At 38.9% G+C, this 12,893-nt stretch overlaps 1 long non-coding RNA gene across 1 annotated transcript; it reads right to left on the reverse strand.

Moving 5' to 3' along the window:
* Positions 1-313: 313 nt before the first annotated feature.
* Positions 314-3,202, reverse strand: LOC137039487 (uncharacterized). Its single transcript, XR_010897671.1, has 3 exons — positions 2,965-3,202; positions 1,872-2,022; positions 314-788 (listed from the first exon to the last, which is right to left on the reverse strand). It is a non-coding gene; the product is annotated as an uncharacterized lncRNA (long non-coding RNA).
* Between the last annotated feature and the right edge of the window lie 9,691 nt (positions 3,203-12,893).

Below are 12,893 nucleotides of genomic sequence, written 5' to 3' on the forward strand. Positions count from 1 at the left end.
TTTCTTTTGAAATCGGCCCATCACCATACAAGTCGTTATTTAGTTGTTGTTTTTTTGTTCACAAAAACTACTCATCGCATCATAAAATGATTGTAGAGCCGCTGTAGTGAGATGGGCTTTGTAATGACGTCTTTAGTGCCTTTATGGGTCTTGAGAGAGGAAATGACACTGGTGTCAATGAAGGCCTGTCTGAGCCATCGGATTTCAACACTAATATCTTCATCTGTGTTCTGAAGATCTTACTGAAGGTCTTACTGGTGTCGAACGATATTAGGGCAAGTAATTAATGATAGAATTTTCATTTTTGGGTCAACTAACCCTTTAAGAGCAAAAGACAAATATAACAATGTAGGATACTGACACCAAAGATTGGTAAGAAAGTAAAAATTCAAAACAAGCGAAATTTAGAGATTTACAACCATTAAAAATAAAATAAAAAAACAACTACACCACCATAGCACCAACCCATCAATATCATTAACAACTGCTAGACGTCTTTAAAATGTTCTAGTGTTTGTGGCAATTTTCCTTAAAAGGAATTAAGTGGTACGCAGGGCTCCATGTATCTGTGTGTGATCATTACCTCTTTCCATGTGCCTATTTCAAGGAATTACTACTCAGTTTAAGTTCCATATTGAGCTTGGAAAAAAAGCTAAAATTGTCCATGGATTTTCAAGTTTTTCGATTTATACAGGAACCTCAGAAATCTTGGAGGAATGTGTTGATGTTGTTTCGATCCCTTCATCTCAGCCTCTGATCCTTGTTCAGGGTTTATTCCCAGGAAAACTCTTAAAGAAAGGAACACACTTTTATTTTTTAGCTACACAAGTAATGAAATAAATGAAACTGAAACTGAGTAACATGCAGACTATGTTGAAAATACTTATTTAATCAGGGCTTGACAGAGATCATCTTCGGAACACAGTTTAAGATATTTTATATTTAGTCCCAGAGCATAATGCAGTCTATGCACACTATACTGTCCATGTCCAAAAAGGTAATAAAAACATCATCAAAGTAGTCCATATGAGACATCAGTGGGTTAATTAGAATCTCTTGAAGCATCGAAAATACATTTTGGTCAAAAAATAACAAAAACTAAGATTTTATTCAGTATCAGTCTTCTCTTCTGCATTTGTTTTTTAAACCTCAAATAAAGATTCAAACGGCCATGAATCAGTGAATCGATCAATGATTTGGATCGCCAATGTCACGTGATTTCAGCAGTTTGGCACGTGATCCAACAAATGCAGAAGAGAAGACTGATGCTGAATACAATTTTAGTTTTTGTTATTTTTGGACCAAAAAAACATTTCTGGACATGGACATTATAGCATACACTTGCATACGCTCTCGTACTAAATATAAAATATCTTAAACTGTGTCTGAAGATGAATGGAGGTCTTACAGGTGTGGAACGACATTAGGGTGAGGAGTCAATAACATCAATTTCATTTTTGGGTCCTAAATATATAAGTCTTATTTTCTTATATTTAGTATTGCTCTTTATTTAAAAAAAAAAAGTAATTATTATCTGATTACTCGATTAACCGATGGAATAATCGGTAGAATACTCGATTACTAAAAGAATCGATAGCTACAGCCCTAATGAAGACGTAAGTTTAAACTAACAAAACACTGATAAGAATATAGGAGGTGACAGGAAGACGCCATATAGCAAATGTAATTGTCACTGTTTAAACCCACTCCCCATCACTCAATAAAATAATAATATTAACAAAATTAAACATTTAAAAATTAAATTAAACAGCAAGATTAAATAATTTTCAGTTTATAAAAATAGCAATAAAACAACATGCTCTTATTGTCAACATGATCTTAAGTAATTTCACATGCAATGTGTTGCTTACCTTTGGATGAATTCCAGAGAGTGTGCCATCTCTTTTGGGTATTTGATGTAAACATAAAACAAAGAGAAAGTGAAGCTCAGGGCCATGATGGGGGAGGTGATGTGATCATTAATAATTTCCTGATCCACAGCAATCTTGAATTGTCCATCACCTTACACAAACAGCATACAGGTATAACAACAAGAAAAGTATTATAACGTTACATGCACACACATCCAATAGACCAGACATTTAACAGACCCTTTAAGACCTAATACGGGGACGCGTGGTCTCTCGACTGTATAAAGTTCTGAAAAAGCATACAGATGTCTGCTTGGATACTCATCAAGATGGACATGTTGACATACTTTTTGTGTGAGTTTGTCCGTTAAGGCGTAAGACTAGAAAGATAACTCAATATTTGCTAACTGTGCGCGCTTTCAGATGAGAGCAAAACCAAATGTGTTTACAAGAATACTTGCCGAGAGGGGTATTTTGACTTACATAATGCATACCGTATAACTTATGTGTCCATTCAAGTGCACTGAGGACGCGAGCTATCGGAAACGCACCCCTCTCCCTCGGTGTGCGCGCGCGAGCCCTGTATGTAACGTTAACGTTTTGTATGTGAGTCTGTGCGCACAAATAACAGTGGGCGTGTGATAGCCTAACGTTACTGAATTAATCCTCTTTTAGCACTGGAATAGTTTTATATCTATTTAATGTGTAAACAAGTTTTGAACTACTCAAGAGAGACACACGCCCTTTTACATCTTCATATTGTAGCACCTAACTTCGTTTAAAATGTAATGTTAGTAAAGCTAACAACTGTAAACCACATGCTCACTCCGGTGAAATACATTTCAATACACTACATAACGTTTAAACGACACCAACAACAAATATAAGTTGATAATTCAATAAATAAAACAGTACATTGAGAGCATCTTCACAAATATCAGCTAAATTTGAGAATGTAAGTTACAAGTCGGTTAACACGAAGGGTCCGACAGACTAGTCAGATAGCACCTAAAATACAAAAATAACGCTTTAAAACAGGTTGTGACAAATGTATGAAAAAGAACAGAAACAAAATACAATTCTTAATGTTTACCACAGAAGCGGGAGGTTTATCCTACTCCAAAATCTGACTGAAACGTGATGGTGATCCGTGCATGTAATGGCGATTAGTGTATGTAAAAAAATTTGTTTCTCATGCGTTTCCCGCCGACTGAGGTTCTTGCTCCCACAATGCAATGCGCAATTAAAAATACGGAAAAACACCTGTAAAACACAAATACGGAAAATTCCTTCAAGATAATACAGTATATTATACTGTATTTTTACGGACATTTTTTACAGTGTAGAGTTTCACCGTACCTTATTAAGTTACTCCAGTCTACATGCTGACGGTGCGACCGGAATGTCAGGTCAGGCTCCAGACTCTCTCGCGTACCGTAGCAACCGTCTGTCGGCGTTTCGCCTCCACCTTCCCAACCGTAGTCATCATACGTGCGGTTTAGCTTGGCCTGCTTTTGCTGCCGTGTGAACCTCCAAGCTAAATATTTTCCCCTCCGCAGGTTTTCAGTGGGAGCCTGTGGGAAACTGCCGGAGCTTACAGCAGCAGGAATGCGCTGCCTGCTCTCTCGTCTTTCTTAAGTTTATTGTCTTAACCTGAACATGCAACAATAACCCATCTCCTTCTCTGTTCTCCCCAGGCCTTAGCATTAGCATTCAAATCCTGCTCACACTAGCCGCTGACGGGCCAAGATCTACAGGGGCAGAAATGGAGAAGCTTGGGGAATTTTTCTTCCCCATCAGCAAAACATTGCCTTGTGAGTGCAGGTGGGCATCAGGAGAGGCTCCAAGGTAGATACCGACCCCTAGGTGCTGTCGCAGATCTTGCTAATCATAACCACATTGCGGAGCAAATGGGGTGGCCGTATGATCGATGAGGAGAATGAAAAAGGAAGTCGCTCATGTATATGCAAATACAGTTGGCGCAGATTGTGGGGATCGGCAAGGAAAGGCTTTCACATGCTAGCTAACATTATTTTCATCTCTTGTAACCTGTTCCCACAGTTATAAAGGCACTTGAAGGGTAAAACAACCACTGCTGACCACATGAAAGGAAACTCTGACTTGTAGTTTTAGCACCTTCTGCCCTGCTCGACTATCAGAAAACCGATACTCTTTTATGTTAGATTACAAATGATAATAGTCACAATTATGCTATTTTACAGCCTTGTACAAATGCTTAAAGACAGGTGTTTGAACTGCGCTATTGCCGAGATGTCTTTGATGCCTCTGCACGTATTTTAGTGCCCATTTCCCCAACTGTAATTGCTAATTGCTTTGACCTTAGTGCGCCTTGTAAGTTTGTTTTTATCCTTAACAACTCCGGCGTACCTTCTTCGATGTTCCTTCGAGACAAACCAGAGATCATCGTGTTCCCATGCTCTGACTAAACTTCCCCTCGGGTCAATCTTTAGTCAATATGATTATTACAGGATCTCTGCATCTGGGACGGCGTTCAACGCACTGAAAGAGCAAGATATGCAGTTATTAGAATGACAAGCTGTCATATATTAGCTTATTTTACTTGAAACTTTTGTTTTAAGCACAGGATTATTAGAAGAATGTTGACCGTTCCTGAAGATGGGAGCATGTGTAAGGCATGTCATAAACGCAATTTGGTTAAACCAAAATGGTTCAACCAAATTATTACAACTAAGATGTAGCATAGATTTTGTGTTACTGGGTCAGGCGCATTAGTTGTCCTCATTCCCATGAAACTCAAACCCTTCCAGCAGTGTTTCTGTCACATTCATAATCCTGGAGTTTTATTTTACTGCTACATGAGTAGAAAAGCTCCCTAACGAAAAAAATTATTAGTCATAGGTCTTGCACTCTTAAGAAAGAAAGGCTGAGAAATGAATAAAATCAAGGCAAGTTGATGCAAACCAAACAAATGTATTTTGTTCTATTTCTTAGCAATCCCGAAAATATTGAAGTCCGACATTTGTTCACCCAAACCATCAAAATACCAGGTTCATGGATGAATAAGGTTTATTAAAAAAATAGTACTAGCAGGAGATTTTAAATGCCCTTACAAGATGCAATTCGACAAATGCTTTTAGTTAAGGTACGTACCATATGCATGACTGATGTTGATCTTGTCTGAATGCATTATCTTCATGAAATCTAACCTGTATAAAAACAATACCATTGTGTAAAAACCTAAAGTTACTTAAAGGGATACTTCACCGCTTTTTCATATTAAACCATGTTATTCGCTTAACTAAAACAAGTTGACACATACCTCTCTCGTCTCAGTGCTTTCACTTAATCTCTCTGACGCGCGGTGACGATCTGATAGCATTTAGCTTAGCCCGATAAGCCCAGTTCCTTCACTATGGTACCAAACAGAGATCAAGAAGCGACCAAACACCTCCACGTTTTCCCTACAGTTACACGAGTAGTTGAATGATTAAGTATGGTGACATAAAATAAAATGTGGCGCTTTGTTGGCAGATTAAAAAGGAGAACTATAATGTACGGCGGAATAGCACTTCTTAGAGTACTTCGACTCGGCGCAGTAAAAAGTCACGCCTGACACATTCTCCCAACACATCTCCCCCTCCATCTCTCATTTCTGTCATTGGGGGTGTGGAAGATGTAAGGGAGGATGTTTCAGGTGTTTGGTCGCTTCTAACTTGATCTCTGTTTGGTACCATAGTGAATGAACTGGGCTTAGTAAATGCTATTACAATGTCACCGCGCGTCAGAGCGATTACACTGAGACGAGAGAGGTATGTATCAACTCGTCTTAGTCAAGGGAATAACAGTTTAATATGAAAAAGTGGTGAAGTATCCCTTTAACAGCATTATTGAGAGACATGATATCTAAGACCCCGATGAGTGACAGGTTTGCATCTTTCTGCATTTTTTCACCTTTTTGTGGTTATTTAAGACATTTATTGAACTGTAAATTTGACGAAAGATTACACACTTTTCAAAATATTAGTCAAAAGTCATCCAATCATGGCATATTGTCTACCTGGTCTTTGTTCCTGTCAGATGACTGTCATTTCACAGTCTGTTTTACCTCGGTTCAAGTCGCTTTTACAACCCCCTAGCAGATGAAAATGCTAAAAACACTAACAGCTCTTGAACGTCCATTTCAACTCTGAAAATTGGGCCTGTATTAAAGGCCTGAATGAAGCACATAATTATGTGTCTACACCTGACTTGAAAGAGAAACAGAGGACGGTGTGTGTGTGTGTGTGTGTGTGTGTGTGTGTGTGTGTGTGTGTGTGTGTGTTTGCATGCGTGCGTGCGCTTCAGGAGCCCACCAAAGTTGCGGCTGAAAGCAACAAGTTGAACTGACAGAGAATTCACCGCAACAGATCAATTGAATGGAAATGTTTGCTCAGCGCTCAGTTCGGAGAACAAAACGTCTTCGAGTTAGACATAACAGTCGTGATCATGCACTAGGTGATCTTTTGAACTTTACCTTCACAAATTAGAGGTTCAACAATGTGAAGGAAGGCCTGAAAACAATAGAATGACAAGCATTACCTCTGATGAGAAAAAGAAAAGTCAACAAATACCTACAGCTCACTTTGCGCTTCTTTTGACTAGGGTTGATTGTCGTTTTAGTTTGCTTTGAAGGGATAGTTCACCCAAAAATGAATTTACTTACTCTCATGTCATACCAAACCTGCATGACTTTCTTTCTTCTGTGGAAAAAACAAAACAAGATACTACAAGGTCTTCTCCATGGAGTTCAAAAAAGATGCAAAAGCACCATAAAAGTGATCCATATTACACATGCACCATTTTGCAAATCATAGATTTGTGAGGAACAGACACTATTTTAGTCATTATTATTACCTTTCCTCAAGTTAATTTTGTGAACTGAATCTATCAAACTAACACAAAAGATTCAAAAGACTCAAGAAATTGATTCATTCGTGAGTCGCTGTTTAACACTAAAACCACATCATAGATTCAGTGAGCCGAACTTGAGAACCAAATTAGTTTGGTAGATAAATGAATCATGAACGATTTCAGAATTGGACATTATACTTCTCTCATGAACACACCAACATTTTCAGTGACAATCTGTTTTTCACACAAAGCAATTGTCTGACTTGCGTACTTTATTGTACGTATAAAAGTATTATAAATGTGGAACATTTTATAGTACTTCAAAGCCTCAGAATCTATTCATTGTAATTGGATGGATACGAGCAGCCAGAACATTCTTCAAAATATATTCTTTTCTGTTCCACACAAGAAGGTAAGTCATAAAGGTTAGGAACACAACTTTTCATTTTTGCTGAAATATTTTAATTAAACAACATAACATGAATACTAAAAATCATGCAATGCAGTGAACTTAGACATAGTTTTCAACAAGTGGTCGTGAAACTGTAATTAGTTGAGTCGTATTTGCTCAATGCAATATCTTTCTTAAATGACCAAGGCAAACAAAGCAGGGTAAACAAACCGAGCTCACTATCTAACAGGGTGTTGGATCTCTTTCTGACATTTGAATAATCTTGTTTACACACACGGCCTCTGACACGTTTACTCTACGTCGGCTGCACGATGGCCAGAGTGTGAAAAGGGTGCGCAGCTCGATGAGGTTGTCAGAACAAGCAGATAGAAGAAGATCAATCATCTTCGCAAGCGTCTGCGTTTCCTTTTATGAAGCGATACTTGAGAGCAAAACACCAACTGCAACAACCAAGGCTACACTTGAGATTTTCTACAGAACGTTAAACCCTTAAGTGCGGTTAAGCGTAGTAGGATGATTAAAGCAAAGGGGTTTACCAGATTCTGAAGACTTGTCATGTGTGTCTGAGCGGGGAAATCTAGTAAAGTCCTGGTGGTCTAAAGTATCTAAAAGCATTGGCGCGAGGAACTTGAAATCGAATAGGTTTCAATGTAAAGCATTACATGAACATTTAGACTTTCTTTTTGGACTTACACACCATGCAAACCTTGTTAGATGCAATTCCAACTGCATCGCCGTATCGTATGTCAGCGCCGTAATCCACTTCCAGCTCAATCACTCATTCAGGATCTAAAAATGTTTCACAGAGCATTAAATTATTTACACAGCAAATACAAGTGTGCAGCGTTCTTTGAATTCAAACTCCTGGAAGAACTGAGAGCCGTATTTTACAGCGCAAACCCATAAAATGCTTAACAGTAGTCTTTTATGGTAAAATTAACTGTAACTTTAGGCTAATTTCCAATAATTTCTTTTCATCCTGTGGGCTATCAAATTTACAGGTACATCACAGTTTTTCCACAGCTCCCAAAAGCACTAATAAACTGCAGGGAAAAGTTGTTTTTTATAAGTAGATGTTGAAACTCGTTCGGGGGGGGGGTGGTTAAACAAAGATTAACTGCGGGGTTGCACTCCGGAGACACTCAAAGACAAGTCGCGGAGGCTTCTTCCATAAATATTCAACTACTATGTGCTCCAGACGTTCGTCTAGGTGATAAGGCCTCCTACGTCATCCATTCAGTTGATCTACTATCACTTTATCTGTGCCCAACTTGAGGCAAAACAGGTAACTCACACTTGACATGTGGGCACCGTGCACATGAATGGCCCATTTACTGATGTATTATGGCAATGTAAACACGTTCATTCCATTAGTGCTTTTAGAAGGCTTTCCCCGGGTGCTTATAAATATAACCACCTACGAAAACAGTTGTGAGATGGGGGTAAAGAAAAAACATCAGATAAACAAAGACGTATGTTTCACTAGAGGAAAAAATTCAATCCGAACACACCCTCGGTCCATGTTAATGTGCAAAAGGAATAAGCGTTTCGGCTCCAACACAATAAACCTGACTACGTCTTACGTTTTATGGCCTATAACTATACCTCAAAGGCTTTGCGTTTGAAAATTGTTGACTAGGCACAGGCATAACACTGTAATTTAGGGCAAAAACAGCGTTTACAGTTGATGACGGCTGTAGCCAGACAAAAGTGTATCCTTTGCATACTCCATTAAACTAGCATGCACGGTTAAGCTTGCAATGGTTATCTTTTGTTGTTGATGAGTAGGTAAACACGTGCGGCCCATCAGCCTCCTACCCTCACGGTGACCTTCACACATCCGCCAGTCGCTTAGACCTGTTTGAATGGTCTCGGTTCAACACAAAGACCCCTAATGCCATTTCCAAGGCACATAAGTTATTCCTAACTTGTGACAATGAATCCCAGGACATTTGACAGCAAGGGATGTTGTTTTTCTTTTCAAGGCATGAGTGAAAACAACTCTGTAAGCTTGCATGCTAGTTTGTACTGGGATCTGAGAATAAGTCGAAATGCTTTAAAGTAATAAAAGGAAAATTGATGCAAAAAGAGTTTATTTCTGCACAACATCAAAATAATGTCATTGTTTAGGTGAAGTCAGTTCAGTGTCGATTCAGTTTCCATAGTAAAGTTCATCAAATTGTTATTAGTTATTTTCATCTATAAAGCAGTTCTGCAGAACAAAAGTGGTCATCATCTAGCTCAGTCCAGTTCTCAATAGAGTCAGTGCAGTCAGATCAGTAATATTGTTGAAATTTAAGTCTAATAAAAATAAATATTAAATGTAATATTATGCTCTAATGGTGGAACATTTTTGAAAGGATGGATGTGATGTGATGTGATGTGATGTGATGTGATGTGATGTGATTTGGATGGATGGATGGATGGATGGATGGATGGGATGGGATGTGATGTGATGTGATGTGATGTGATTTGGATGGATGGATGGATGGATGGATGGATGGATGGATGGATGGATGGATGGATGTGATGTGATGTGATGTGATGTGATGTGATGTGATGTGATTTGGATGGATGGATGGATGGATGGATGGGATGTGATGTGATTTGGATGGATGGATGGATGTGATGTGATTTGGATGGATGGGTGGATGGATGGATGGATGGATGGATTGATGGATGGATGGATGAGTGGATGGATGGATGGATGGATGAGTGGATGGATGGATGGATGGATGGGTGGGTGGATGGATGGATGGATGGATGGATGGATGGATGGATGGATGGATGGATGTGATGTGATTTGGATGGATGGATGGATGGATGGATGGATGGATGGATGGATGGATGGATGGATGGATGGATGGATGAATGGATGGATGGATGATGGATGTGACGTGACGTGACGTGACGTGACGTGACGTGATGTGATTTGGATGGATGGATGGATGGGTGGAAGGATGGATGGATGGATGGATGGATGGATGGATGGATGGATGGATGGATGGGTGGGTGGATGGATGGATGAGTGGATGGATGAGTGGATGGATGGATGGGTGGGTGGATGATTGGATTTGGATGGATGTGATTAGGATGGATGGGTGGATGAATCGATGTGATTGAATGGATGGATGGATTGGGATGGATGGGTGTGATTGGATTAGGATGGATGGAATGGATTGGATTGGATTGGATTGGATTGGATTGGATTGGATTGGATTGGATGGATGTGATTGGATTGGATGGGTGGAGGAATTGATGTGATTGGATATGGAGGGATGGGTGGATGGATGGATTGAATTGGGATGGATGGATGGATGTGATTGGATTGGGATGATGGATGGATGTGATTGGATTGGAATGGATGGATGTGATTGGATTGGGATGATGATTGGATTGGATTGGATTTTGGTGGATGGATGGATTGGATTTGGAGGGAGGGAGGGATTAGATTGGGATGTATGTATGGATTGAATTGGATTGAGATGGATTTTAAAAAAATACATTTCAAATTTAGGGAAACATTGGATGGATGGAGTGGGTTTGGGTGAGGTGAGATTTTATGGAATGTATGGTATGATATTGGATTTGGATGGATTTGATCTTTCAATGAATAAAAGAAATAGTATTTTATGCATGCACAAATTAAATTCATTTACAGAAAAAATAGCAAACATTTGACCACTTTGCCATACAATGGTGTACCACAAAGCAATGCAACTACAATGAAAAGTGTTTCTAAATCCAATTTATACTCTTGGAACTTTTAGATAAAGTGGATCGGTCAACATTTGATGTGATCTGCACACCTAGTGCAAAATACTAAATATTTAATATACATTTTACATGCATTTTTAACATGTTTCAAAAACTGTTAATTTCCCCTCTACCATCAGGTCAGCATATAAAAAAAACTGCTGCTCTGTTTGTGCCAGAACTCCCTATGTGCAAAGGTTCCTGCTGGGCTTCCTGTTCAGCCTGTCACTCGCACTGTTGTCATTATGAGACCTTTCACAAATATGTACCCACACCGCAAATGACTCATTCAGCAAACACTTGCAAGTAAGAGCCTTTTTTTTTTTTCTCCCAGTGAGTGGTTCTCATCAAACGATCTGAAGGAATGCGGCAGGGATGGTGAAATACATTTCCAGGCTCAAAGCTTGCAGTCCATTGCTCCTTTTCTTTCCTTATTGATTGTGCTTCAGATCAAAACCCAAACAAACACGTGGTTGCCATGCAACAAGTTAGATATTAAGAAGTTGATATGGCTTTGGCAGCATTGATTGAGTTTTGATCGTTTTATTGACCGACGTGGTTGTTAATCATGTTCGAGTCATACGTGGGGTCGTAGGACTAATACAGGAATACAACGCATTCGGGATCAGGTCGACCCAGATGCCTTTGTTGTGAACTGTGTTTGTGTTAAAAGTGAATTTCATCATTCTTTTTCCGAGGAACTCAAAGTATCTTCACATGGCGAAGACGAAGCAGCGAGGCGCCCCGGGCGCATAACACAGATCAGCCAATTACGCATTATAAGAACAAACAGTTCAAAGCACTGGTACATTTTATGTAGACATGACCTACATTCCTTGGCACTTCATTCACCGAACCTGTCCTAATGTACAGTACAGTATGTCTTACTTAGTTTAGGTTATTTAAGGTCTAAACAGGGTTGGCTCTTGCTCTTTGGTTGCCCTAGGCGAGATTGAGTTTTGAACGTGCCAGTCATGAGCACTTGCCTGACCTAACACCTGAACCTCTTGCAAAATGTCCATGATTTTAAAGGTAAAGGTCCGAAAAGAAGCTTATATATGGAACTTTTCCCTTGCACAAAAGCTTCTATATAGTGGAAAAGTTCATTCGGATTATTAAAATGTTCTTTACACTAGGAAAAAATGGATCTTGTAAGAACTTTTTGCTGAAAGGTTCTTTGGGGAACCCAAAATGCTTCTATTGTATCACTGCATAAACACCCTTTTGGAACCAAAGAGTATATGATGGAGCTTTAGACTTGGTTGTTTTTTGCAATCTGTTCTGGAACGGATGTGATCCTGTACTCTGTAATTACCTATAATTCCTAGAACTACATTCTCCAAAACAGTGCTAATATACAGTTCAGTAACTATGTCTTTAGGTTATTTAAGGTTGAAAGATGCAAGATACATTCTGATCCTAGATGCAGACAGGAACTGGAATTCGTGGAACTTCATCAAACCTGTCCTAATGTACAGTACAGTATGTCTACTTTAGGTTAGGTTATTTAGACGATGCGCACAGACTGACGATGCTGCAAAAATGTCAACGTTTTGAGAATAAAGGTCCAAAAACTAGCTTAAAACCACCAAAGATCGATTTCCGGTTGAACTTGGTTGAATTTGCAGTCTAGTTTGCTGGTTTTAAATGGGGTTTGGGCAAACGCTAAGACCAGAATACCATCTTTTTTCCAGCATAACAAACAAACATCCGAGGATGAGAAGCAACCATCAGTTAAAAATTACAATGCTCCAAAAATGTACAAATTCTGAGAATAAAAGTAAAAAAATATACATTAAATTGGATATATTCTGATCTTGTATGCTCTATGCAGCGATGACCTATAGAATGCATGGAACTGCATTCATCAAACTGATCCAAATGTAAAGTAAGTCTTATTTAAGTTATTACCTAAAACTACACAGACTAAACAGATTGACAATGCTGCAAAAATTTTAATATTTTTGACAATAAAGATCCAA

Source organism: Pseudorasbora parva, chromosome 14 (genome assembly GCF_024679245.1).
Source record: "Pseudorasbora parva isolate DD20220531a chromosome 14, ASM2467924v1, whole genome shotgun sequence".
Classification (NCBI taxonomy): Eukaryota; Metazoa; Chordata; class Actinopteri; order Cypriniformes; family Gobionidae; genus Pseudorasbora; species Pseudorasbora parva.